The sequence below is a fragment of the Heterocephalus glaber genome, unplaced genomic scaffold (assembly GCF_053883595.1).
Source record: "Heterocephalus glaber isolate CG9 unplaced genomic scaffold, H.glaber_assembly_v1.0 deba00000071, whole genome shotgun sequence".
NCBI classification, from domain to species: Eukaryota; Metazoa; Chordata; class Mammalia; order Rodentia; family Bathyergidae; genus Heterocephalus; species Heterocephalus glaber.
In genome coordinates, this window is record NW_028258137.1 from 11438984 (window position 1) to 11464658 (window position 25675).

The 25675-nt window shown below is 38.6% G+C and overlaps 1 protein-coding gene and 1 non-coding gene across 3 annotated transcripts in view; one reads left to right on the plus strand and one right to left on the minus strand.

Moving 5' to 3' along the window:
* The window catches only part of Cfdp1 (chromatin remodeling protein CFDP1), a 132127-nt gene that overhangs the window by 55934 nt on the left and 50518 nt on the right, over positions 1–25675 (plus strand). The window lies entirely within an intron of this gene.
* On the minus strand, positions 1472–1661 carry LOC147830607 (U2 spliceosomal RNA). Its single transcript, XR_015449634.1, has one exon. It is a non-coding gene; the product is annotated as a U2 spliceosomal RNA (small nuclear RNA).

Below are 25675 nucleotides of genomic sequence, written 5' to 3' on the forward strand. Positions count from 1 at the left end.
ATTGCCCCTTAATTGTTTTTTTTAACAGCACCTTAATTTACAACTGCATGATATTCTCATTCTCCCCCCTCCCCAAATATGTATTTTTTTTTCACCTATTTTCTCCCACATTAGACTGTTAGCTCCCTGAGGGCACAAATCAAACCTGTCACTATTTTTAATTCGGTACTTGGTTACTTTTGTAATTGGTTCATAATAACATATTCCCCCCCCCCGCCCCCGCCCTGGCCCAGTCTGGCCTCGAACTCACAGTGATCCCCCTGCCTCAGCTTTCCGAGTGCTGGGATTACAGGTGTGCACCACAACAATGGGCAGTTCAAAATAACTTCCTATACTGAGTGAATGAATGAATGAAGATAGTTTCCCATTGGTCAGTGTTGAGCAGTTCTGGACAATTGCCAGTAGACAGATGTCTTACCCAGACACTTTTTTTTGCATGGGTAAAATGCTGTGGGCATTTGTTTTAGTTCCTTACCCATCGTGTACTAGATGGACAGTAAATACCATTAAGCAGTTTGGGAGGTGAGCATCTCATCAGGGGACCACAAAATGGTTCTTTTGTGCTCAGACTTTCATATGTGAAGTCTTTTGCTATTTTTAAGATTTCCTGTTCATTCTTTGGTTTGTTATATTTTTCTCTGAACAAAAAAAGCCCCCCCCGCCGACCTTGTTGGCTTTGTCAAACCTGACTCCAGGGCCAGAATAAAGAGAATTACACCAAACGCTTTTTGTGCCTGAATGAAGTTGGCCAAACGCTTACATCTGTGTCCTTGTCATAGTTCTCTTCTTATTCCCAGCCCACATGGCACTAGATTGGAGAAGGCAAGTGGCTGGATTTCTGAGCCAGCAGTTTGCTTATAAGCTGCAAGACTGGCCCATTGCTGTTCAATCCTGGTACCAAAAAAAAAGATATTACAAGACTGGCCATTGCCACAAGATCTGCCACTGCCTTATAACAAAATCTCAGCTGGAACTCTGGCTGCAACCATGGAGGTCCATTCAGAGGCCTCTTGCCTTTGCCTCTGGTTCTATGTAGTAGCATTGTTTAAAAAATAAATAGCATTATTCTGTATAAAACAGACCTGTGGGGCAGAAAGCTTGTGGTCCTAAGTAGGAGGATCCACAGTGAACTACAAATTCATAATAAAGTAATTCTTTTTCTTGTTAAAAAACAGCACTAACTTAGGTTTGCTTGTGTGCATGAAAAAATAAAGAGCAGGTGTTAGTATTTTCTACAAGGTAGCTCACAGCTTGTGTTGTAGGTTAAGATTGGCTGCTTTTTTTTTTCATTATTGTGCCACATGTTTGTTTGAGCTACAGTGAGCATATTTATTTTTTTTTTGGTACCAAGGATCAAACTCAGGACTTTAGTCTGAGCTACATCCCCTGCCCCCACTTTTTTCTGTTTTTTTGACCTGCCTAGTCTAACACAAGCCTAGCAAGTCTACTTTTCAGCAACTGCAATTGTGGGATAGGATGTACTGTTCCTGGAAGTACTGCAGTACTGGGTTGACACACAAAATGGACAGAGCAAGCTCCCATTCCATCTCCCAGCTCCAAAATCCACTTAATATATTATCATCATGTAGAGGACCTATCAGATATTAAACTAGTAAGAACAGGTACTATACTTGATCTTAGCCAAAAGGCCAAGAAGGCCAAACCCCAACCCTAACCCAAAAGACTGCTCAAGATAGTCCAGTACGTAGGGCTGCCATGCCCAAAAGAAAATAGGAGTTTGACAGTTCAAAAGAGAATCATTCTGCCGGAGATTTGGCTCAGTGGTTTGATCCTGAGTTTGATCCCTGGTACCAAAAAACAAAAACAAAAAAAGAAAGAGAAAAGGAAGGAGCAAAGAACTCTATTTTGACTTGCACTCTGCTGGTCTTTTAGGACAGTGTTGATATCAATGATTTTAGAGCTTCAGCCTGGTTCTATCTCTCTACCTAGTGTAAAATGTTGCACCGTAGACTTTGGGCAAAATCTTGGTCCACTAAGAGACTTGCTTTTTAGCATGTAGGATTCTTCTACTTTGCCTTGAGGCTTGAAGTACAGGCCTATATTTTATTTATTTATTTATTTATTTTCTCCCGGTACAAGGGATTGAACCCAGGACCTTGTGCTTGCCAGGTAGGCGCTGTGCCACTGAGCTACATCCCTGGCCTAGTACAGGCCTATCGTACAGACCAAGTGGAAGCAGGAGATGACAGTACTGCCCCAAGACTGTCCCTTCTGACTAATCTTTCCTAATTTGTATAGATTGTACAGTGTAGGATCTAGCAAGTGTTTAATTATAGCAGAACTACCTGAAGGAACAAATAACTACATTGAATTCTTGGGTTTTTCTTGTTTCTTCATTTTGTACATATGACCTCCTATAGACGTGGGAATTATGGTCAAGATAGGCTCTTTGTCTTGTTTTTTTAAGGTCTTACTTTCAGACCACAAACTGCGCACTGTGGTATAGGAGAAGGAAAAGAGCAAAGAAATAACAAAAGTTCTGAAAACAAATACATGGAAACCAGGGGAACCAAAAAGGAAATAGACAATGAGAAATTCCAAAAAGAAGCCAGACAAGTAGAGAACAAGTTTGTGTGTTCAGAATTATTTTCTACAGTATATTTATGGAGGATACAGGTGCTTTGACAGTTCCATTGTGTATTGTAAAAAGTTTTTTTCCACTCTGAACTTCTGAAAAGGTTATCCCTTCCTAAGCTTTTACAACATTTAGCCTAACATTGTGTTTTTAAATGAGAGTTCTTGCTGTATCTCTTGTCACAAAGCAGCAAATTCTGTGACCTTGAAAGCAGTATCTTTCTGATATTAGAGTCTGGGAAGTATTATAGAAGCCTGAACTTGTGGCTTAACCCCAGCATTTCACATCTGAAAGTTTGCATTGCAGGGCAGTGGTTAGGTATTGCAGATGTGTGCAGAGCTATTTTATACAGTGAGGTTGTGAGTCCCAGTGCAGGGGGAATCCCATCAGCTTTGTATGCCTACCTGTATATCAGCAGCACTTAGAACAGTTTATGTTAAAGATAGGCACTCTAAATATTTGTTTAAAAAATAAATATTTGTTGAATTAATGGATTTATAGAAAGAAAATTGGAGTGTGTCTGAAAGAATAGCAAAAGCTGTATCTTAACATTCAAGAAGTTGAAGTCAGATATAATAGCATATGGACCATCAAGTGCTGTTTTACAGCTTTTTTTTTTTCTGGTGGTTGTGATGCTGGGAATTGAACCCAGGGCCTTCACACTGAGCTACATCCCTAGCCCTTTAAAAAAAATTTATGTTTTGACACAAGGTCTCACCAAGTTGCCTAAGGTGGGCCTGAATTTATGATTTTCCAGTCTCAGCCTTCCAGAGTCCTGGGATTATAGGTGTGTACAACCAAAGCTGTAATCCCACCTCTCTGGGAGGGTGAGGCAGGAGGATTGCAAATTTAGCAACTAGTAAGATCCTATATCAACAATAAAAAATAGAAAGGGATGGTGACATAGCTTAGCGTAAAGGCTCTGGGTTCAATCCCCAGTGTCATCAAAAAGAAAGGAGGAAGGGAGGGAATCTTACATGCATCTTTTTTGCTGTTTTTGGTACTGGAAATTAAACTCAGAGCCTCACATCTGCCAGGCAGGCGCTGTACCGTAGAGCTACATCCCTGGCCTACATGCATCTTTTTTTTGGTACCAGGGATCAAAGTCAGGGCCTTGTGCTTTTGAGGTAGGCACCGGAACCACTGAGCTAAATCCCCAGCCATGCATCTTTTTAATAACCTACTTTATTAATATTTTTATGGTTTATTTAATGGCTAATTTATCAGAAATTAATGCTAAATATTAAACATGAATTGATATTTAATGTGACATTCTTTGAAATACTTCAAACATCTAATTAAAATATAAATACAGTTAGTATAATGTATTACTGTCTGGCTTGGGGTAAACTGGTGGCAGATTTCTAAATATCTTGATTTTTAGCAGTTAATAAACTGGGAAGGAGGATTTTAATCAGTAATATGTTATTGCTATACAGTATGTTTGTTTTTGTCCTTCATTCTCTCTTTTGGGGGAAAATTCTCTTTTATTAAGATGGAGGAAGAGAACCACTATTCCTTTCCATATATAGAAATCCATTTTGATCCTTTTGATACCCTGTTTGTGGTACCCAATTATTTTTTAAAAATTAGTTTGAGTTGACCATGGTTATTTTCTTTTTGATACTCAGATTGTTATTGTTGCAGTCCAGCTATGGGTATTGTCCTTGGCTTAACCTTTTTGTCCTTTTGGCACTGATTCTGGTAGTCTTAAAAGTATTTTTTTTAATTAAATTTATATTTTTTAAATTATTTATTTATTTATTTATCTGGTACCAGGGATCGAACTCAGGACCTTGCGCTTGCCAGGCAAGGGTAGTGCCACTGAGCTAAATCCCCAGTCCTTTTAAAAGTATTCTTGCTGGAGATTTAGCTCAGTGGCACCACACCTGCCTGTCAAGCGCAGGGTCCTGAGTTTGATACCTGGAACCACACACACACAAAAAAGTATTCTTACTTTGTAGCAATATTGAAAGTAGTGGAGTGATCGTGTATGTTGTTGCATTGTATGTTGGTGTGTGTGTTTTTGTTCTGTTTCATTTTTGTGGTGCTGTGAATCAAACTGAGGCCTCTTTCACATGCTCCGTAAGCACTGTACCACTAAGCAGCATCCCCAGCCCACACCCTTTTTTTTTTTTTTGGAGACAGGGTCTCACTATGTAGTTCAGGCTGGCCTTGAACTCACGGTGATCCTCCTGCCTCAGCCTCCAGAGTGCCCAGCCCATTCTTGATTATTTTCTTGCTCCAACACCTGGGGTCATCTCCTACCCATGGAGTCCCATTCCTTTCAGTGGGCAGTAGTATTAAAGACCAAAATCTGGGCTCAAGGGAGGGTAGTAGTGACCTGCACAAGTACTGCTGTTGCTGTTAAACTAATTTTAGTGGTAGAGCATTGTTTTCCTTTTTTTTTTTTTTTTTTACATTTCCTGCATACAAATAATACCTAGGTAATGAACAGATAAGTGAAAAAGTAAAACAAATACCAGCACACTCACTTCCCAGCTTTGTCTGTGTAGCCTTCTCTATTAGATCCTTTTTTCACCCCTAAAGGTAAGTAATCAGTGTCTTAATTTTTGCTTTTTATTTTTCTCTTACTTTTCTTTATAGTTTTTTTAACCAGTTATATGAACATTCTTAAGCAGTCATTATTTAGGGTTGCTTGATTTTAAACATGCAATAAATGCTGACTTACTGAATGTGTCTTTTTTTATGACTTTTTAAATTTAATACTATTTTGAGATCCACGTTGATGGAATAGTTTTAGTATTTACTGCTTTTCTTATATCCGGTTGTATGGATATGCCATAATTTTTGTTTTCCTATATCCTGGTTTCTGGACATTGGGATGATTCTGCTGTAAGCATTCTTGTACATGTTTCTGTGCACATGTGTAGCAGGTGAGTGTTTTTGTGAAAAGTTTTTATATTACCCTATAGTAAGATATGTATTTTCATTGTGACTCTAGTATGGACACATACAAAGTTACACACAGGACTAAAACAAAAATTTTACTGTACTGAATATATAATATGATAAAATACAATACTTATTGTGTAATGAGGTAAAATTTAGTACTCTAGTCCATCAGTCCTCAGCAAAACCAAAAGAAAATAGACTACAAGTCTCCAAAAGAGTGAATGAGGTATGTGTTTTCCCTACATGTGGAATGGTAAATTGAATCAATTTTATTTAAATCTTAATGGGCAGGATAACCCAGTAGCCTTGAAGCCTTGGTGACACCTTGGAGCTTTTTTTTTTTTTGGTACTGGGGATTGAACTCAGGACCTTGCGCTTGTGAGGCAGGCGGTGGAACCACTGAGCTAAATCCCTGGCCCAAAATGTACTTAAACATTTTTTTTTTGTACTGGGGATTAAACTCGGGACCTTCCGCTTTCGAGGCAGGTGGCAGAACCACTGAGCTAAATCCTCGGCCCTGGTGACACCTTGGTATAATGGTTCCGTGGTCCCTGATTATATACAACATAATTTTTTCCTGCTACAGATAAGAGTTAATAGGTGAATAAATATAATTCTGTATGTGACTTTGTGTCCAGTGAACTTTATTCCTTACCCAGCCTTTTGATTCAACACTTGTTCAGGACTTGGTACTTAATTAGATGTGATACTTTCTTCTGAGATATCTCTGGTTCTTTCCCACCTTCTCCCAGTCTACAAGTCTGAAATAAAAGCTGTATTATAAAGGCTTTTTTGTTTTTTATGGAAAAACCTTCCATAATTCATCTTTTATTTGATGTGATAAGAGGTATGTGTGGGTTAGCCACAAAATGGTTCCAAGCTTTATTGGAAGATCAGAATTGGGGGGGGGGGTGTTTGTTTGTTTACTTTTTATAGCACTTTTCTTGGTGTTGCTCTGGTTTGTATCCAAACCCAGGCTCAAGTGATCCTTCCCATTGGCCTCCCCGGAAACTGGGACTACAGGTATGCAACCCCACCCCTGGCCCTCGGGGAACAGAATTGCAATAGAAAGTACGGTGGTGGGGGCCAAGGATTTAGCTCAGTGGTTCCACCACCTGCCTCGCAAGTGCAAGGCCCCAAGTTCAATCCCCAGTACAAAAACAAAACAAAACAAAGTACAGTGTTGGCAAACCTATGGCATGTATGCCCCAGTGGACTGTTTATTATCATTGAAACCTCTAAAAGGTTCGCCATCACTGGTAGGTGATTCAGCCAGTAGGAAACTGGTCTCTCAACTCCTTTCAAGAGTATCCCTGAGGGCTGGGGATTTAGCTCAGTGGTTCTGACGCCTGTCTTGCAAGCACAAGGTTCCGAGTTTGATCCCTGGTACCCCCCAAAAAACAAAACAAACAAAAAGAGTAGCCTTTACCAAGGCTAATGTGAGGGACCATACACACAACATTGAGAACTGTATTTGGGATGCTGGCACTCAGGGAAATCAACTTTGGTCAGATAGCCAAGCACTCCCTTGGGCCAGAGGTTGTTACCCTTTTGTTCTGAATTTAAAACTCATTATTTTAATGGTCCTATATATGTCTTCAAATTTGCTTAAGCTGTTAACCCTGGCATAAAAGATAGGAGAATCTGATGGAAGGTAAACACTAGCACTTGGTACTAGGTGGAGGCAGAGACATCTTAGAGGTTATAACTACAGAAGAGTTTTAGGGCAGACTAATTGGACAATTTGACAAATCCAAGGTGTGAGTTTTTGATGGTTTTGTTGTTGTGTCTTTTTTTCCTTCTTGCTCTTTAACAGTCTTTTGAGGGAAAAAAATCACTGCACAGACTAAAATTCAGCATTCAGTCCACTTCATAGCATATTTGCCTCCACAGGGCTTACCTATTTAGGAACCATTGGTGTGAATTATTTCCTGTTAATAAGAATCTGACTTTTTTTTTCCTATTGGAGAAAAGAAATTTATGTGTACATTACCCTAAATGGACAGCTGTGGAGCTTTTTGTTTTCAGGACCTCTTTGTACTCTTCAAAATTATTGAATGGGATGTAACTTGTTATTTATACTATAAGAAATTAAAATTGAGGAAATTTAAAATATTTGGTGAGTCATTTCTTTAAATGTTTCATTAGTGTCTTCATTTTACAAAATATTGGGTTTCAGTCTGGTATTTTCATACATGTATATATTTTTATCATATTCATCCCTCTATTACCATCCTTCATATCCTTCTTTCCCCTCTACATTATTCCCTTCTTGTCTAGTAATAATCTCCCTTCTACTTTCATGTCATCTTTTTTAGATTCTACATATTAGAAGAAACATGCAATACTTGTCTTTCTAAGTCCGGCTTATTTCAATTAACATCATAATCTCTTCCATCCATTTCCTGCAAATGACATAATTGTGTTCTTCTTTACAGCTGAATAAAACACGATTTTGAGTATATTCGCTGCATTTTCTTTATTCATTCATCTCTTGATGGGCACATAGGCTGGTTCCATATGTTGCTATTATGAATTCTTCTGCAGTAAACGTGGCTATGCAGATATTCCTGTTATATTCTAACCTTATTTCCTTTTAATATAAACCAGGAATGGTATAGCTGGGTCATATGATAGTTCTATTTTTAGTTTCTTAAGGAACCTCCATATTTATTTCCATGGTGGCTGTACTAATTTACATTCCAACCAGCAGGATATGAGGGTTCCTTTTTCCCTCATATCCTCACCAGCATTTTATTGTATTTTTGTATTCTCGAGGGTGGCCATTCCAACTGACAGGAAGTGGAACCTCAGTGTAGTTTTCGGTTCACTTATTTTTTTTGTCTTTTTTTCGTGCAGGGGCTTGAACATGGGACCTTGCGCTTGCAAGGCCGGTGCCGGAACCACTGAGCTAAATCCTCGCGCCAGTGTAGTTTTGATTTGCATTTTGCTAATGGCTATAGATATTGAACATCTTTCAAGTACTTGTTGGCCATTTGTACTTATTTTGAAAGTATCACTCCAATTCATTTGCTCACTTATTGATTGGACTATCTGATATTTTAATGTTTTTGTAGTTTTTATAATTCCAGATATGAACCCTCTATTGGAAGAGTAACTGGCAGATTTTCTCTCATTCTGTACCAGTGATGGCGAACCTTTTAGAACTTTCAATGATAATAAACAGCCTGCTGCGGCATGTGTCCCATAGGTTCCCCACCATTACTGGGCTGTCTTTCAATTAGTTATTTCCCTTGCTGTGCAGAAACTTTGTAATTTGATGTCCCATTTGTTAATTTTTGCTATTATTTCCTGTGCTGTTGGACTCCTGCTTAGGAAGTCTTCCCCTGTACCTATGGCTTCAGGTGTTTCCCCTATGTTTTCTTCTCGAAATTTCAAAGTTCCAGGTCTTTGATTCATTTTAGGTTGATTTTTTTACAGGGTAAAATATAGGGATCTTGTTTCAGTCTTCTACATATGGATATCCAGTTTTTCCAGCATCATTTGTTAGAGGCTTTCTTTTCTCCAGGGTGTTTTTTAGCTCCTTTGTCTGGAATCAGGTGGCTGTAGTTTTTGAGTTTATTTCTGTGTCCTCTATTCTATTCCTTTGGTCTATGTGTCTATTTTTATGCCAGTACCATGCTACTTCTGTTACTCTGACTTTGTATAACTTGAAATCTGTTACTGTGATGCCTCCAGCCTTGCTTTTTTCACTTAGGATTGCTTTGGCTGTTCTGTCATACAAATTTCAGACTTTTTTTTTTTTAGTAAAAATGTCATGGGAATTTTGATAGGGATTGCATTGAATCTGTAGCTCACTTGGTAATAGGACCATCTTAACAGTATTGCTTCTGGGAATCCATGAACATGGGAGCTCTTTCCATCTTCTAGTGTTTTCTTCAGTGTTCTTTAATTTTCATTGTAGAAGTCTTTCATCTCCTTGGTTAGGTTGATCCCTATTTATTTTTTTGGTACCGGGGATCGAACTTGGGACCTTGTGCTTGCTTGGCAGGTGCTGGAACCACTGAGCTAAATCCCTGCCCCTATATATTTAAATTTTTTGAAGCTATCGTGAATGGAATTTTTTCCTGATTTTGATCTTAGCTAGTTCATTCTTAGTGCATAGAAAAGCTTTTGGAGGCTGGGGATTTAGCTCAGTGGTTCCGCTGCCTGCCTTGTAAGCGGAAGGACCCGAGTTTGTTCTCAGTGCCAAAAAAAAGAAAAAAGAAAAGCTTTTGGTTATTTAATGCTGATTTTGTATCCTGAGCAATTTATATTTAAATAACAAACCCATCATATGTTAACATAATATAACTAACAAATTGTTAAAAGTTAGCAAGAGGGATGGGGATGTGGCTCAGTGGTAGATCACTTGCCTAACGTATATAAGGCCTTGCATTCAATCCCTAGCACTGCCCTTCCACCCCCAAGAAAATTACTGAGAAAAGTAGCATTGTGATTGTGTCCATCCCATTAATGTCTGGCTTAATGGATGATAGCTGTATTCTCAAATCTGTGTCACCATTCGGTCTGTTTTGACAGGTTGCTTGGCTGAATCACATAAAGAATACTCAACCTCATATAGATAATACAGTTGGAAAAGGAAAGGGTATTTTAGTAGCTGTTTTGATAACTTTGGATATCCTTCTGTGAAACAGAATGTGAACAATGAACATGTGAACAGTGGTAGTTGCTTAAACTTAAGTTGTAATGTGGAATGTAAACAGTACTAATGAACCTCTTATACTGTTATATTAAAAGCCTTTGGTCACACTTGCACTTTGAACTTTTTACCAACATCCAGGATTTGTAATACTGTGCATTAGTCATTTGGAAAATACTTATTTCCTAGATTATGCAGATCTTCTAATGTTGACTAATTTCATGTAATGGTATCAATAAGTCACATTCATTAATATAACTGACAATCTCATCAGAAAAGTCTTTAAATACTGGGAGGCTGTCCAGATCACAGTGATAAATGCAAGTTTTCCAAAATTCTAGAGCTCAAAATTTATCATTGGCAACAGATACTTTCAGTTCTCCTTGAAGTGACAGGCTTACTTCGTTCATTTTTGAGAAATGAAAAGACCTTGGTCAGATAATACCCAAGCATGAATAACTGCAGTTTATCTGCCAGTCGTTCAAGTAAAAATGGCATTCCATTATCCAAGCAGATAATTTAGCTTCCAAGTTGTTCCACAGATGCTTTTCCTGGAGACCTTCATTTTTGGCGTAAGTGCTTTATGAGTACTCCCCATTTTTATTAAAAAGATACTTAAGAACCGAAGTTTGTCTTATTCATTTCATTACAAACGAAATTATAACAAATATATAAATACTTGATTTTTACCTCATTCTTTTTTATAAAATATTTTTATTTTAGAGTAATTCTAATTATGTAATCTTAATAGACTATACCAGAAAAACTTGTAAAATGATATAGAGAGTTACCATATACTTGTACTTAGTTTCTCCTAATGTTTTAACATCTAACCATGACCATGAAACATTTGTAAAAATTAAGAGATAGATACAATTAACCAAACTCCACATGTTAGATTTCTCCAGTTTTCCTGCAGATGTCATTTTGCTGTTTCAGGATCCAGTCCAGGGCACCCCATTGCATGTAGGCAGCACCTTTTTGTTTGTTTGTTTGTTTGTTTTTGGTATTGGGGATTGAACTCAGGACCTTGAGCTTGCAAGGCAGGCAGCGGAACCACTGAGCTAAATCCCCGGCCCTAGGCAGCACCTTTTAAAACCCCACTTTACCCCACTGTCTTAACTTTTTTTTTTTTGGTGCTGAGAATCAAACTCACGACCTTGCACTTGTGAGGCAGGCATGGTACCACTGAGCTAAATCCCCGGCCCTCCCTCACTGTCTACCACATTTAAGAAAATAAATTTTAGATAAGAGTTGCAAAGATAGAACACCAAATGCACTGTGCCACCCAACATCCTGCATAACCAAAATGCATTTGTCAGAATAGACTCCAAGGATGCTATCTCATGTTTATACCAATCACAAGGACACCTTCCCTGGAGGTGTGCCAGAGTTTTTCAGGACCTCCAAGGTCATAAGCCTCATGTCCATATGACTTCAAGCTTGGAGTCAGGTACTAGGGCTTGTGTTCTTCCCTGCCATGTCTTGCTGTGTAACCTCCCACAGCTTCCTCCTCCACAAATGGACAAACACAGTGCCCACCTCACAAGAGAATGTGCTGGGAACATAAATGGCACTCAGCGAACTATTATTTCATTCTTAAGTGTAATTGACGTTTTCCCCCCTCACTGCCTAGCAGTGAAGAAGGAACGCATACCCACTACTAACTCTAAAACAAATTCTTTTGTTGTTTGTTTTATGGTTTTTGTAGTGCTGGGGATTGAGACCTAGGGGCTCACACATGCTAGGCAGGTGCCCTATTTCTGAGTTGCATCTCCAGCTCTAAAGTAAGTTCTTAACTGCTTTGAAGCAGTTATCTCTAGCCCACTTACAGAATCGCGTGGTTTTTGCACATCCCTGTCTGCTCTTTCTTCACGCATCCCATTTCTCCATGGGGTTTCACAGGTTACTTTGCAAGTAGGAATGGATCTTAAAGGCAAATAGTTTAGTATTTATTCATAGTCCATTCTGTCCTTTCCCAACTCTAGTAGGCCTGCACCCTTTCAGGAGTGGTGGCAATAAAGGCCTGGTACTCTCTTCTTTCACCAAGTCTCAAGAGAGAAGGATGATAATCATCTAGTGAGCACTTGCCCTGGCTACTTAATGTACAGCATTGGTAATCATAGGGAGCAGTGTTATATCTTCATTTTACATATAAAGAAACAAGCTTAGGCAGGTTTGTTAATTTGCCAAAATTCTAAGAAGCAGAGAATCCCAATTCACAATTTTTACTTCAAAGCCTGAGCTCCTTCTATTCCATTATGATCCTTTTCTAAGAAGTTGGAAATCAGGCAGCAAAGGCATAAACAAGAGGGACAGATAGGTTTCCTGACACCTGATAACGTTGATCTTTGCTATCACAGTAAGTGGAGGGACCACTGACATGTTGCGAGGTATTCAACATTCCCACTGTAGGCAGTACTTTTTCCTTTGGACATTCATCCTGTCAGTTTTCTAAATGAAGAGACTTTATTCGTGTAGACTTTGAGAAACAAATTATATGAAGGTCATGATTCACATTTACATTTTCCAGTATATTTAAATACTCCCCCAGTGAAAACCACTGGGCTCATCAAAGCAAGGTTATTTTTCTGATAACCTGGTATGTTACATACAGTTAAAAAAACCAAGATATTGATATAAGGGAAGCATTCACTTTCATTAGAGATTTAGTTGGTCTAATTAAGATTCATTAATTAGAATGGGTTTTTATGATGATTTTTGTGAAAATTCTTGTGCTTAAATTACAAGTAGTCTGTTCTGTTCCCAGAAAGAAGCAGAGAACAGATCCAATAAAATGATAAAAATGTCCACTATGCCCAGCTCATGGAACAGATTTTTGTTTTTATAATGCCACAAATTGGATACATATTAAATTAATTTGTTTCATTTTTAGTGATTACTATTATTTCCATTTAAATTTTATTGTACTTATCTCACTTCACTTAGATTAACAGTGGTACACCAAGTAAAGTTTTCTCCACTTTGCTTATTTTCATTTAATATATTTTGGAGGCCATCACTTGGCAGTAGTACTATACATGGAGAGTTTCCTCATTCACTTTTCACATGCAAGGTATTTTATTATATGAATTACTAGAGTTTATTCAGTTAATTCTTTTGATTTTTTAATATCTACAACATTTATACAGTCAAAGATAATATCCGTAGTATATAAAGTATCCATATTATATAAAAAAATCTACAAATCAATCGAGAATAAAACCATCTAGGTAGAAAATGGGTAAAAGAGATGATATAAAGAAATAAAATTAACCTGGATTAAAACAAGGAAAAAAACCCTAAACTTTAGTTATCAGAGAATGTTATTATTATTTTTGGGGGGGGAGTACTGGGGATCGAACTTGGGTCCTTGAGCTTTCGAGCAGGTGGCGGAACCGCTGAGCTAAATCCCTGGCCCTCAGAGAATATTATTTAGGAAATTCTAAGGATGTGGTAGATCTTTTTAATTTTTTTCCTTATTTTGTTAAAATTGGTACATTTTAAATATACATAATGGTAGGGAGGGCCGGTGATTTAGCTTAGTGGTTCTGCCACCTGCCTTGCAAGCACAGGGTCCTGAGCTCAATCCCCGGTACCGAAAGAAAACGAAAACATAATGATAGGGAATTTGTACCTATACATGATATATCTTGGTTTTTCTTTTTTTCCCATTCCCCTCCCCTTCCTTCAACCCATCTTCCCTGCCTTATTTACAAAAGCTTTGTTTCTGTCTTTCTCTTTCTATTCTTTTTTTTCTTATCCCTTCTTTTCTTTCCCCGTCCTCCCTCCCTTGTTCCCCTTCTCATTTGAGCATTTTCTTCTCATTTCCCAATATCTATTATACATTTTGGTCCTTATTTCCACTTTTGATTGCTCACACCAGAGAAATTTAACCATGTGTGTCCAATTTATTTCACCTAAGAATATACCATGCTGTTTTTTTGGTTTTTGGGTTTTTTTGGTACTGGGAATCGAACTTGGGACCTTGTGCTTATGAGGCAGGCAATGGCACCACTGAGCTAAATCCTCATCCCTGTACCATGCTGTTTTTATCACAGTAGCTTTGTAGTATAATTTCAAGTCAGAAATTGTGATGCTCCTTGCCTTGCCTTTGTTGCCCAGAATTGCTTTTGCTATTCTGTGTCTCTTCTGGTTTCAAATGAATTTTAGGATTGTTTTCTCTAATTCTCTGAGATACACTATTGGTATTTTGATTGGGATTACATCTGTATAACAATTTTGGAAGTATGGCCATTTTCACTATATTGGTTCTTCCTACCCAAGAACAAAGGATATCTTTCCGTTTTCTGATATCCTCTTTGGTCTCCTTTAGGGTTCTGTAATTTTCATTGTAAAGGTCTTTTACTTCCTTTTTTAGATTGACTCCTAGGTATTTCATTTTTTTGGATGCTATTGTGAAAGATGTGGTTTCCCTAATTTCTCTCAATGAGTTTGTTATTTGTGTACATGAATGCTATTGATTTTTGAGTGTTGACTTTATACCCAGCTATGCTACTGAATTTGGTTATTAAATTTAGAAGTCTTTTGGTGGAGTTTTTGGGGTCTTTATGTAGAGTATTGTGTTATCTGCAAATGATGATAATTTAACTTCTCCCTTTCTTATCCATATTCCTTTTATTTCTTTATCTTGTCTAATTCCTCTGGCTAATGTTTCCTGAACTATATTGAATAAGAGTGGTGACAGTGGACATCCTTGTTTTGTTCCTGATTTTAGAGTGAAAGCTTTCTGTTTTTGTCCATTTAGTATGATGTTGGCTGTTGGTTTGTCATATGTGGCTTTTATCAGATTGAGATAAAGACCATCTATTCCACTTTTTATAGGGTTCTTATGGATGGTTTGGACTTTGTCAAATGCTTTTTCTGCATCTGTTGAGATGATCATGTGATTTTTGTCTTTGGCTCTGTTGATAACGGTGTATTACATTTATTGATTTGCATATGTTGAACCATCCCTGCATTCCTGGCATGAATCCTGCTTGGTCATGGTGTATAATCTTCTTGATGATTTGCTGCATTTTGTTTGCCGGTATCTTACAGAGGATTTTTGCCTCTATGTTCACTGGGGAGATTAGCCTGTAGTTCTCTTTTTTGGTTAGATCCTTCTCTGGTTTTGGTATCAGGGTAATGCTTGTTTCCAGGAATGAATTTGAGAGTAATGCTTCCCTTTCAGCTTCATTAAAGAGTTTGAGAAGGAGTGGCATTAGGTCTTCTCTAAATTTCTTGTAGAATTCAGCAGTGAATCCATCAGAGCCTGTGCTTTTCTTTGTTGGTAGGTTTTATATTATATCTTCCATTTCATTGATTGATATTTAGAATTTTTATATCCTTTATTCAGCTCATATGTATCTAGGAATCTGTCCATTTCTTCTGTGTTTTCCATCTTATTAGAATATAAGTTCTTGAAGTAAGTATTGATGATCTTCTGGATTTCTCCAGGATCTGTTGTGATTTCACCCTTTTCATTCCTAATTGCATAGATTTTAGTCTTTTCCTTTTTTTGGATAAGGTTGGTTATGGGTTTGTCAATTTATTTACTCTTTCAAAGTTGACCAACTCTTTGATTCTTTGAGTCTTTGTATTGTTTTCTTAGTCTCCATTGCATTAATTTCTGCTATGATCTTTATAATTTCCTCATGCAAGCTTTGGTCTTGACTTGTTCTTTTTCTAGAAGCTTGAGGTTCAACATTAGGTTATTTATTTTTCTGATGTGGGAATTTGCTGCTATAAATTTCCCTCATAGGACTGCTTTCATTCCATTCCATTAGTTCTGGTATGTTGTATTGGCATTATCATTTAGTTGTAGAAACTCTCTGATTTCTTCTTTAATTTCATCTGCAAGCTATTGGCTGTTCAGGAGGATGTTATTTAATTTTCATGCATTTATAAAGTTTTTGTGATTTCTTTTGCCATTGATTTCTAATTTCATTGCACTGTGAGCTGATAATATGCATGGGATAATTTCAATTGCTTTGCATTTACTTAATTAAGCATGTTCTGTGAGCTGATATGTGGTCTGTTTTGGTGAATGTCTTATGTGCAGCTGAGAAGAAGAATGTGTATTCTGATGTTATGGAGTGGAATACTCTATAGACATCTACAAAGTCCATTTGTTCAAAAGTTTAGTTCAGTTCTGGTATTTCTTTATGGGTTTTTTGTTGTTGTTGTTCTAGTTAATCTGTATTTGTGACAGTGGGGTATTGAGGTTCTCCATTACAATTGCATTAGTGCTTATTTGAGTTTTCATGTCTATTAATATTTGTTTTATATAGTTTGGTGTGCTGGTATTTGGTGCATATATACTCATGGTTGTTATCTCTTCCTCTTGAGTTGTTCTCTTTACAAGGATGTAGTGACCTTCTTTGTCTCTCTTAATCAGTTTTGGCTTGAAATTCACTTTGTCTGCCAATAGAATAGCTACCCATGCTTTTTTCTGAGTTCCTGTCCATTGGAATATTGTTTTTAATCCTTTGATTTCAGTCTGTGGATTTCTCTTTGAATTAAATGTGTTTCTTGTATGTGGCATATTGTTGGATCTTGCTCTTTGGTTCATTCTGCCAGTCTGTTTTTGATTGGTGAATTGAGACCATTTACATTGATGGTTATAACAGATATGTATTGACTTATGCTTGTCATGTTATTTTCCTGTTATTGATTTCCCTTTTTAATCTCCTCTGTTCAGTTACTTGCCTAGCCTGGGGGATTCATTCTGTTGGGGTTCATGGAGTTGTAGTCCTTGTTATCTCTTTCTAGAATGTCCTTCAGAACATTTTGGAGTGCTGGTTTGGTGGTCATGAATTTCTTCAGGTGTTCTTTGTCATGGAAGTATCTTATTTCTCTGTCAATTTTGAAAGATAGTTTTCCAAAGTACATCAGTCTGAGTTAGAGGTTGTTTTCTTTTCTTTTGTTTTTTTGGTACCGGGGATTGAACTTGGGAACTTGCACTTGTGAGGCAGGAGCCAGAACCGCTGAGCTAAATCCCTGGCCCAGAGGTTGTTTTCTTTTAGGGCTTGAAATACTTCACTCCATACTCTCCTTGACTTGACAGTTTGTGTTAAGACTGCTGTGATTCTTTTTTTTTTTTTTGGTACCAGGGATTAAACTCGGGTCATTGCACTTGTGCAGCAGGCGACGAAACCACTGAGCTAAATCCCTGGCCCAAGACTGCTGTGATTCTGATGGGCTTTCCTTTATAGGTAATTTGTTTCTTTTTTCTGACAGCTTTTAATATTCTGTTCTTGTGTTGAATTTCTGGAACCTTGACTATTACATGCCTTGATGTAGTTGTTGGTGGGTTTTTTGGTACCAGGGATCGAACTCGGGTCCTTGTGCTTGCTCAGCAGGCGGTAAAACCACTGAGCTAAACCCCAGCCCTGTTTGTTTGCTTTGATCATGGCTAATTGGAGTTCTATGAGCCTCACTTATCTGTATGTCAAATTCTTTTTCCATGCTTGTGAAATTTCCTGCCATTACTTCTGTGAACAAGTTTTTTATGTCATTTGTGCTATCGTCTGCACATGTTCTGCTGTGTATATTTTCAGTGGAATTTTTAAATTCCCTGCATATCTGTTTCAATCTGTTTCATGGGTTCCATTTCTTTCCTGTGTTGGGTGTTCATGGTTTCTGTCATTTTCCTAACTCCTCTATTTCTTCTTTTTTTTTTTTAATCTGTATCAGCACTGGAGTCACTAACCATGTCTTTCATTATGGTCATCATCTCTGAAGTTATCTGAGAAATTATTTCTGACTTGATTTTTTTCCAGAGCCTCATTCATCTGCTTTGTTACTTCCACTGTTACCACTTCAGAGAGTCCGGGTGGGTGGCTTTCGAATTGTTCCACCTCATTGCTCCTATGTTTGCCTTTGGTGAGCTGAAAATCTGGGGTTGCATCTTGCTTGAGTGTCTTCTCATTTTCTTTTTTTTCTTTAGTTCCTTGATTGATGCTTGTAAGTTGCTTATTGTAAGTAGCTTTATTGCTAGCATTTGCAACCCTTAGGAAATGATTACTTCTCAGACATGTCTTACAGGTGTTGCTGGCTTTTGGGTTTTGAGTCTTGCAAGATCCTACCTCTTCAATTTGTTTTCTTTTTTTTTCTTCTTTTTTTGGTACTGGGGATCAAACTTGGATCCTTGCACTTGTGAGGCAGGTGCTGGAACCACTGAGCTAAATCCCCAGCCCCTTCAATTTATTGAGGTGGAGAAGTTGCTGCCTGTTTGGCCCTGCCCCTGGTTCTTTGGCACTGGCTTATAATATTTTTTATGACTCTTAGACAGTTTCAGTCTTGGCATACCTAGAAAACAACTGATTAGAACAGCCATGCCACCTTGGCTAAAGTAGTACAATCAGTAATAACAATAGCATCAAACACAGCCTAGAAAATGATAGACTGTGGTAACTATTAATTTGCCACCTTTAATCATATGAAGTAGATTTGTGGTTATATAGCAAAATCTAAAACAAACCAGAAAATTGTATACAGTAAATATGGCCTCAATGTGGTGATTTTACCCTCAGGGGAGAAAATTTTAAAGGGATTAGGGAGAAAAAAATAGAGAAATAGAAGAAGAGGAAGAGATTAGAAACAAGGGTGAAGGTTAAAGGAAAATTACACAAACTTTATGAAACTGGTGAAGAAGACAGGAGGGAAAGAGAGAACAGACAAAAAAAGTAGAAACAGTGTTTATATCCATATAAAAACACAGTCAAGAAAAAAGAAAACAAAATAAAGACAAAAAATCAAGAAAAGAGAAAGGTGTCCACTTCAGGTTGTGTTTCTGTTATCACTGGCCAGAGTGGGCAGACAGAGCCCAGATCTGTGTTGATTAATTCCAGCAAGCCAGCCATAGATTTTCAGTGGGGTAGTGGCTACCCCAGCTAGCCTGCACCTTTAGTTTCACTGAAGTTCAGGCTGGTTTTTGGCTATGAGGCTGGAACCCGATTTGTTCAGCCTGAGCCACTCCATGTGCCTCCTGCCAACTTGAACTCCACTCCTTGACCAAGATCCTGCTGACGTGAACTCAGTTCAGCCTCACCTTGACCCTGGTATCTGCAAAATAGAGTCAGCCCTTGAGCCGGGATGTAGCTCAGCAACAACATGCCTACCTCGCAAGTGCAGGTGCCTGAATTGGATCCCCAGTACCAAAAAACAAAAACCAAAACCAAGATGGAGCCAGCCCACAGCTGCTCTGAGTTCCAAACTCAGTCCACTACAAGATGGCTACCAACCAATTGCCCTCTCCTGGGTGACGTCTAAACCCAAATAACTCACCAGCCTCTGTAGTCTGCTGCATTCACTGCTCTGTTCCACTGTGCATTTCTCCATGGAGGCCTCTGGGTTTGCAGGTTCGTGCCACCTCTCCCAGTGAGTCAGGGCCCAAGGAGAAAGTGCCATTTGCCATCTCCTTCTGTGTTGAGGTTTCTCTCTTGGCTCTCTCAGGGGGCTTCAATTCTTGCTTCAGATCCTTGCTGGGTCCTTTCCTCCTCCTTCTCTTCCTCATGTTGCTATATTCTAGCTTCTGGACATCAAACCTTGGAGAGCCTCTTTCTCTGCTGTTCACCACTCTGCCATCTTTCTAGAAGTCTATTCAGTTAATTTTCTCTGATAAGTATTTAATCTTTTGTTATTACAGAGACCTGCAATGAATAGTCTTGCACTGTGTGTTTTTGTGGTTTCTGTCAAGGTTATAGTGTGATTTAAAGCTGTCTTCTACTTAAGTTGTAGCCAGTTAAATGCCCACAATAGTTTTAAGATAACAATATTTATTTAAAGAGCTTCAGTACATAATTATTCATTCAGAAATGCAAATCAAACCATATGAGATACCACTTCATATCCACTAGGCTGGTTACAATAAAAAAAAGATAAAAATAGCCATTGTTGGTTGCCCCGAATGTGGAAGTACTAAAACCTTTAATACCTTGTTTATATAAAATGATGTGGTATAGCTGTGTCCTGAGGATGTAGCTGTGTTCAGTGGTAGAGTGCTTGCCTAGTTTATGTGATATCCTGGGTTCTACCTGTTATGGCTTGTATCTTGATGTCCTCTGAAGGCCTCATGCGCTCATAGGTGAGCCTTTTCAGAGATGGCTGGATTGAGGGTGTGTGATACAGGATTAAGGGTGTATAATAACTACATAGGTTTATCATAGTCCTGGTTGTGAATAATGGAAGCCTTACCCTGGGTATAGGTGGCACCAATCAATAGACTTATGGTCTGGATGGAATATAAAGGAAGAGAGGGAAGCCAAGCCTGCTTCCTGCTGTCTTCTGCTTGTCATGACAAGAACTGTTTCTCTTCTGTGATGCCCCTCTGCTATGCCGCCCTGCCTTGGAGCCAGGCGACTGTGGACTGAAACCTCTACAAACTATGAGCTGAAATAAACCTTTCCTCCTTAAATTTGTAGGTGTTGGGTGTCAGGTATTTCGTCTCACTAACAAGAAAAGTAACTAAGACAAGCACACTTAACAAATGCGAACTGGAAGGAAACTTCCTTAACCTGATAAAGACCATCTGTAAAAGACCCACAGCTAATATACTTAATCATGAAAAACTGGGTGCTGCCCCTCCACTAAGATAAAGGCAAGACCAGGGTATCCACTCATGCCTTTGTAATAGAGGTTCTAGCCAGGATGGTTAGGCAAGACAATGAAGTAAGACATACCCACCTGGAAGAGGATAAAGCTAACTGCCTCCACTCACAGGTGACATGATTTGTGTATGTGGTACTCATGATCAAACCAGGGCCTTCTGCATGCGAGCAAGAGCTCTGCCACTGAGCTACCCCAGCCTTTGACCTTTTTTTTTTCCTTTGAGACAGGGTCTTGCTAAGTTGCACAGGCTAGGCCCCAACTTGGCGATCCTCCTGCCTCAGACTTCCAGAGTTCTGGGGTTATAAGTGTGTATCCACCATATCCAGCCCTCTTACTTTTTTTTTTTTTTTTTTTTTTTTTTTTGGGACAGGGTCTCATTATGTAGTTCAGGCTGGCCTTGAACTCACTCCTGTCTCAGCCTCCTGAGTGTTGGGATTATAAGCCAGGGGTGTGTGGCACCACATCCAACTTCTCTTACTTTTTTTAAAGGTCACTTTGGATCAGTTTTCTTTTGGTATTGTGACATTCATTTGGTATAGTGTACTTCTGTCAAGGGACAGATAGAGGAGATGTTTGCATTTTCCCAAGGGAAGCTAAATCATCATCAGGGTAGAGTGGGGAAGTCCTGTGAACTGACAAGATTTCAAGTCTTGATTAGACAGCAGAATACTGCACTGCCTCAAGGGATAGGAATGGGGCAAGGTTATTTCCAGAGTTTGGTGGCAGGGCAGGTTGCCTTTTTTTCTTCTTCCTGTTTTGAATGGAAGTTTTAGTGCCATCTTGGAAAATCAAAGTATGCCCCATGTATATTATCCAAAAATTTAACTTATTATTACTTCCTTCATTCTATTCATCCATCTATATTATATGCAGTACAGAGTTTACCCCTAGAGAACTTTGGCAAATTGACATTCCTGGTCCTTGGGCTACTTCATTTACATTCACTTCCTTATATCAAAATCCAGGACAGTCTCATGGCCTTTCTGTTCTTAACACTAGACATGTACTAGTCAGTACTGAGTATACAGTGAATGTAAGCAAGTTTAAGGCAGGCAAAGCCTCAGCGGAGATGTATTATGAGTGCCACACTTATTGTTCCCTGTTGGACATACTGCCCTCAAATTCTATTATTTTTCACTTAACAGACATTCAGATTTCTTCTTCATTAAAGATCTTAGGAGCCTTCAGATCTCATCTGGAAAAGACGTTGATTATTCTTGGTGCAGCATCAGTTTAGTCATTGATTATATGACTGGGTCTTGCAGCAGCTGGATGCTAAAGACAAAATGTATAACGTGTAGATTTTGAAGTCTACTCAGTTACATTCCTTGTACTCCATCTTCCACATTGGGCTGCCTCAAACTAGTCATAATAGGAAAACAGGTGATTTTGATGTCCTATTACCAAACTGTGTCACAGCTTTTGGGGATAGTCTCTAGTGTCACTCCTCTGGGAGTGGTGGCACACACTGGTAATCCCAGCACTCAGGAGGCTGAGGCAGGAGGATTCCTGTGAGTTCAAGGCCAGCCTGAACTACATAGTAAGACTCTGTCTCAAAAAAAAAAAATAGTGTTACTCTAGCCAGGCATGATGATACCTATAATCTCAGCACTTGAGAGGCTGAGGGAGTAGGATTACAATGAGTTCAAGGCCAGGTTGAACTACATAGCTAGACCTTGTCTCAAAAAACCCCAAATAAATAAATTTTTAAAAATAAACAGTCAGGAGCTGGGGATTTAGCTCAGTGGTTCTGGCGCTTGCCTTGCAAGTGCAAGGTCCCGAGTTCAATCCCTGGTACCAAAAATAAAAAAAAAATAAACAGTCAATCCTGGAACCTTTGTAAGGCTTTTTCTAAAGATTTATTTTGAGTAGTCTTTCAGCACCCTCTCCTTCTTTCTTGCTTTTCTTCTGATGTGAATATACTTCTATTATAAAACAGCTGAAAGGAAGTAAATGGCTGAACATGAGCTATACTGTGATTGCTTGGTCACAAGTTGTACCATTATTTGGTCGATATTTCTCTGTTGGGCATACTTTATATGATTTTGTTTTCTAAAGCATTTCAAGTGGATTAACTCCAGATTCCTTTGTTTTCTTCTTTGGTAAAGTATGCATAATGTAAAGTTAATGTTTTTGAAATGTACAATTTAGTACATCTGCAAGTACATCTTTCATTTGTGTATAACAATGAAAAATATGCATAGGTCCTCAAAGCCTTGCATATGCTGATAGGGAAACCTTTTCATAGGCATCAGAATTTGTCCATTACCACTGTGCATTAGTTTCATTCAGCAGCCAAGCAACTGGTCTTTTGGGTTTTAAGTAACTGGTTTATTTCAGCCTTGTCTTACTGTAATTTTTTAATTTTTTTTTTCTTTTTTTGGTACCAGAAATCGAACCCTGGACCTTGCATTTTCAAGGCAGATGCAGCACCACTGAGCTAAATTCCCAGCCTTGTCTTAACTGTAATTTTACTAAATAAGAGCTCTGAAATTGTTTGTGGTTTAATTTGGGAATAAGGGAAAGACTATTTCCTATTAGAGATTTTGAAATGTTATAAATAATTAAATGTCTTTTTAAAAAACACTTCCACATAAAATGCTGTGTGCTAATTTGTTGCTCAGTCTACTCAACTGAAATCACACCAAATTACTCACTTTTCTTTGATATCAACCTTGCATGAGCTGATCTTACATTGATCAATTTACCATCATGTCAGGAAGGAGAATAGGGTTAGTCAGTCTTATGATACTGACCATTTTTACCTCTCAAGCTGCCTTTCAGAGTTTTATTTAGTTTACTGGCTAAGGCTGTTCCAAAGCTTACTGCTTAGTTTCTGTTTGGAAACTTAAAATAATTGACCTAATGATCAAGTTATGAACTCTCTCCCAGGCTTCCTTACATGTCTGGGACCTTGTGCCCTCTAGTAACTACAGAAATTGCCCAAGCTGTTTTTTCATATACGTAGATTTTCTTTAAAATTTCTTTCCAACTTGGAACAGTTCTATTAGTGCTTATTCTTTGTGTGATGTAGATGACTACCTATTTTGCTAAAGAAAAATGGAGTCAACACATTTAGCATGAGACAGCCATAGCCAGGCTTTTTCCAAATCCACCCCTGTAGGGCTGCTTAGAGGTGGAATTCTCAACAAAGGAACTGCTGTTAGACAAGAGAAAGTTTTGTTCTCTAACCCAGTGGTCTGCAACCTTTTTGGCACTAGGGACCAGTTTATGGAAGACAGTTCTTCCACAGATTGGGGGTTGGGGTTCAAGACAATTCAAGTGCATTGCATTTATTGTGTACTGTATTATTATAAAATAATTATGCAGTTCACCATAATGCAGAATTAATGGGAGCTCTGAACATGATTTCCTGCAATGATACAGTCTCACCTGGGAGTAATGGGAGATAGTGACACCTGAATGTGTTGCTTATGTCCAGTCTACTCTGTAGCCTTATTTTGGTTGCTGTCACTGCACAAACCCCTTCTTCATAAAGATAGGATGTTGGGAATGGAGGCAAGCTTTCCATTGCTTTTTTTTTTGGTACCGGCGATCAAACTCAGGTCCTTGCGCTTGCACAGCAGGCGGCGAAACCACTGAGCTAAATCCCTGGCCCTAAAACATATTTTTAAGGCATCTTCTGACATTGACAGCCAGGCAACAGTGCTCATCTTTGTGAGATACATTTTTCAGGAGGATGTGCATGGGTATGTTATGTGCATTTTTGTTGCCAGTCAATACCACAGAAGACTTGTTGGCCTCAACTTCACACCATGGTGATTCATTAATTCTCATTTACAATTGTGCTACAGAATCCTCTGCTGTTTCAGTTCATCTAGTTATGGTGCTAGCTGAAAAAGGAACATATGTCACCTTTTGAATTACAGCCTGTCCCAAAAGTTCATGACAAATATCCTTAGCAGCAGGAGGGATCAACTCTTCACAAATAGTAAAGGACTTCTTAGCTTTAGCAATGCAGTTAGCCCCTAAGAGTGTCACTCTCAGTGTAGACTGATTTGATGAAGTGGCGGCCTTCAATAATTGCTTTTATTCTTTGTGTTTGCTTCTTTTGTTGTTGTTGTTATTGTTGTTTACTCCAAAGCCTTATCTTTTAATGGAGGGTGCTTGGTTGCCATGCACTGAAGCAGTTCTGAAGATTTCATGGCTACATGGGTATCTGGTCACCATATATTGTGCAAAGCAAGCTTGAAGAATGTTGATCCCTTGTTGGAGTGAGCCGTGATTTAAGGAGAATACTTGGTATTTTCTTTTAAATCCAGCTTCTTGTTGTTGTTGTTGTTGTTGGCAGCGGTTTTAGAGTCTTCTGCTGTCTCATTATTAGATCTTCCAGGCCGGGGTTTTAGCTCAGTGGTTCCGCTGTCTGCTGCACAAGCACAAGGACCCAAGTTCGATCCCTGGTACCAAAAAAAACAACGAAATTATTAGGTCTTCTCTTCCCCCTTTTCAAAGAGCCTCTCCAGTGATGTTTGCTTTTTCATCATTTTGGCTAGGGTTAGATTAGGCTTGCCAAAACTGTTATTGAGATAGGTACACAGTGTGGGAAAGAGGTGCCAAAGGACATGGTAAATAAAATAATGAGCAGGCCACACATGAACTAAAATGTGTCAGATTCTGACTGCAAACCTGCTACCAGATGTAGCTGTATAATTGAAGTACATCAACTCATATGCCACTGTAAAGCTTGCCACCAAATGTAGCTTGTCATTTGCCACTCATTGATAGGGTTTTGATATGAGTGTACAACCAGTTGATGCATTATGGTCTCTGTGAGTCAAGCCTCTCTGTTAATGTTGTTCTGTATTTTCATATGCTCTCCAGCCTAACATCATTGCTTCAGCTTTGCTTTAGATCATCAGGCATTA